This window comes from Silene latifolia, chromosome 7 (assembly GCF_048544455.1).
Source record: "Silene latifolia isolate original U9 population chromosome 7, ASM4854445v1, whole genome shotgun sequence".
NCBI classification, from domain to species: Eukaryota; Viridiplantae; Streptophyta; class Magnoliopsida; order Caryophyllales; family Caryophyllaceae; genus Silene; species Silene latifolia.
The window spans coordinates 77206486-77210255 of record NC_133532.1 but is presented as its reverse complement, the minus strand read 5'-3'; the positions used below and the strand labels follow the sequence as shown (position 1 = coordinate 77210255).

The following is a 3770-nucleotide window of genomic DNA, read 5'->3' as shown; positions in this document are numbered from 1 at the left end:
TTTCCAAGTTGGTCATCAAATTTGGGCTTGGCTTGACGACTTGGAAAAGGAAGTCTAATCACAATGGGCTCCTTCTCCTTAACCTTGTCTTCATTTTTCTTTGAAATTTCTTCTTTTGATGATTCTCCATCTTTGGAGTTTTGCACAATTTCTTCCTTATCACTTGCTTCCACAACTTCATCCTCAACTTGCTTCTTCGGTGCTTCATACCTTGTACCACTTCTCAAGTGAATGGCACTAACCGTTTCATGTCTTGGGGGATTACTTTGAGGTGGTAATTGCCCCTTTTGTCTTTGTGAGCTTGAAGATGCTAGTTGAGTCAATTGGGTTTCCAACATCTTGGTGTGAGCTAGAATGTTGTTGATGGTGGTTTCCTTTGCTTGTCTATCTTTTTGCATTTGAGTGAAAAACTCTTGTTGATTCTTTTGCATTTGGAGGACCGCTTTTTGAACATCAAAACCTTGGTCATTTTGGTGATTGTATGGATTTTGGTTTTGGTAACCTTGGTTTTGGTTGTAAAAGGGTCTTTGATTTTGGTTTCTCATGGGAGGTGGGGTGTATGTTGTTTGAGGGTTTTGAACATTTTGGCTTTTGTATGAGAGATTTGGATGAAACTTGGTGTTTTCATTGTAATAGTTGGAATAAGGGGTACCACTCTTGTATGCTTGGAAAGCATTCACTTGTTCATTTGTTCCCCTACATTCACTTTGGTCATGTCCCAAAGTTCCACAATTCTCACATATCCCACTTGGGATTGATTAGGATGCCATCATGGCATTAACATGATGCTTTGGTGATTTTGAGGCTTCTTCAAGTCTAGTCATAGCTTGTTCAAACTTCAAATTGATTGTGTCAATGTGAGCACTAAGTTGAGCACCCAATTGAGTAACGGAGTCCACTTCATGCCTTCCTCCTCTAGTAGCCTTGCGAGGTCTACTATATTATGAGTTATGGACCGCCATTTCCTCAATCTTGTTCCATGTTTGATTGTCATCAACTTCGGTGAACATTCCATTTGATCCCATGTTGAGAATGTTCTTTGAATCTTCATATAGACCGTTCCAAAATTGTTGTACCAAGAACCACTCGCTAAGTCCATGGTGAGGACATGAGTGACAAATTCCCTTGAACCGCTCCCAAGCTTCATACAAAGATTCTTCATCCCTTTGCTTAAAACCCGTAATTTGAGCTCTTAGCATGTTAGTCTTTTCCGGTGGGTAGAACTTTTTGTAGAAAGCTAGAGCCAACTTATTCCAAGAATCAATTCCGAGAGTGGCCTTATCAAGGCCCTTCAACCATTGTTTCACGGTGCCGATTAGAGAAAAAGGAAATAATACCCATCAAATTTGGTCTTGAGTCACACCGGTTTGAGAAATCGCATCACAATAGTCACAAAAAGTTTCCATATGAGAATGAGGGTCTTCACTAGGCATCCCCCCAAATTGGCTCCTTTTGACTAATTGGATAAAGGCGGATTTGGCAATAAAATTTCCGGTCAAATGTTGTGGTGTGGGAGTACCATTGGGTAGGTTCTCCTCGGTGGGTACGGAATGTGCTGAAAACTTAGGCATTGTAGGTTGATTTTGTGGGGTATTTTGTGTTGGGTTCTCCTCACCTTCTCTTGCAAAGGGGTTGATGAACTCAATAGTTGGTTGAATATCCACTACCTCACTAATACCTCTCAAATTCCTCCTAGCAAATCTCCTATTGTTTGTCAAGGTTCTTTCAATTTCACGATCAAAAGGTAACAAATCACTTTGTGACCTTCTAGACATGCAAAATATCAAACAACTTGAAAACAATTAGAACAAACCTTGAGGAGTTTTACTTCCTCAAGGCAAAGAAAGACACAACTAATAACAATATAAGAAAATCTAAATCAAGTTAACACCGTCCCCGCAAAACGCGCCATTTTTGATCGGTCCGTTTCGTGTTCACAATTGAATAGATGTTGTCGTTGGGTCACGTCCGAATCAAAACACAATTTATAACTTCACAAACAACTCTACAATTAGTAAAGAGGCAAGTAAAGGTCGGATCCCAAGGGACGGGAATTGAGATGAGATTTCTATTGAAACTAGTGGTGTCTTAGAGGTGTCACAATTTGGGTTGATGTAGAAGGTCACTAACTAAATAGCAATGAAAGTAAATAAGCAAGATGAAATAAAAGGGGTTGTAAACAATTGATAAAAAGCACTAGGGTATCATGGGGTCATAGGGGAATAATGGGAATTGATCATACGAACATGTTCTCAAATTATAAGCAAGCAATTATTGTTGTGATGGATTGAGTTGGGTTATATCTTACAATCCTAGGAAAGTTTGGGTCCCGGAGCCGAATCGATTAGATTGTACAACACCTACAAGTCGACTTAGTCTTCCCTACTCAACAACATGCATGGTCTAATGAGACTCGAGTTGGTTTATGTCTTACAAGTCTCATTGAAAAGATAGGTGATGGGTAAAAAATGCAAGGATTCATAGGCTCACATTTCATCAAACATAACATGTGCATGAGTTGAGATCAAAACAAGCAAGCAAATAAACCATGAAAGCATATTAATTTAAGCATGAATCATTCCCCATGTTGGTTTCCCCTAATTACCCATTAACCCTAGCTAGGTCACTACTCACTCATTATCATGTTGATCATGCTAGCAAGGTTGTCAATCATACCAACAAAAGGAAACATGATGAATAAATGAAAGTAATTAACAATAATTAAAAAGGGATTAAGAGAATTATACCTACTAATGATTCCAATAATAAAGCAAAGAATAAAAGAAGTACTTGATGCTTGATTGAGAGGTTGTCAATCTCCCAATAATAACCCAAATAATATTCAATTACCCAAAATAAAGGATGAACAAAAGAGAGATTAAAGAAATAAAACTTGTATTAAAACTTGATTAATTGTTGATTACAATACTAAAGAGAGATTTGATTGATATTAACTACTCTAATAATTGATTAGAAGAACATGCTCTTCTAATTAGACTAATGGGGTATTTATAGTGGAAATTAGGTGGATGCATTAGGGTTAACTAAGGGCTAAACTAGTAATTACACTTTTTAGATTGAGCAGGGAGAAGCCGGTATTTTTTGAAGGAAGGGCTTCTTTCTTTCAAGCTTTAAGAGACGAATTCGTGCTGGGCTGGAATCCGGGCGTATTGGTGTCGGGACGGGCGGATTGTAGCAGGGGAAGACGGGCGTCTTCAAGGGAATCCGGGCGGATTCTGTGGCTGCTACCCCGGGCGTCTTTGGAGGAAGACGCGCGGATTCTCGTGCTGGGGACGGACGGATTCAAGGCAATCTGCTCGGATTGTAGCTCAGCATGGTTTCTTCTTCTTTTCTTCCCTTTTCTTCATAAAATCCTTGGGGATTTCCTCGGGGATGCAAGGATCCTTTCTCAACATTGCTCATCTACTATCATATGTACAAAGGCCTTCTAATCTTGTCTCTCCTTGATGCTTGGTCATTGAATTCAATCAATTTAGTCTCGTTTTGCCATGAAAATGCAAGATTTGCACTCATTTCCTACCAAGGGATCAAAATCTCAAAGAATATGCAAAACAAAAAACTAAAGACAATAAATGACCCAAATATGCACTAAAAAGCATGGGAACAAGGCTAATTCGGGGGCTAAATATGCGCTAATTATGGTCACATCAATCTCCTTTTTAGTTTGCATTTCCTTTCCCTGTTTTGGGTACAATGAGGGCATTGTATGGTTTGGTCTGGGGAGGTTATGCATCCATATCCGTGTCTGC

At 39.2% G+C, this 3770-nt stretch overlaps 1 non-coding gene across 1 annotated transcript; it reads left to right on the top strand.

Moving 5' to 3' along the window:
• Positions 1-1092: 1092 nt before the first annotated feature.
• LOC141593424 (small nucleolar RNA R71) lies at positions 1093-1199 on the top strand. The gene has a single exon (XR_012521507.1). It is a non-coding gene; the product is annotated as a small nucleolar RNA R71 (small nucleolar RNA).
• Positions 1200-3770: the final 2571 nt, after the last annotated feature.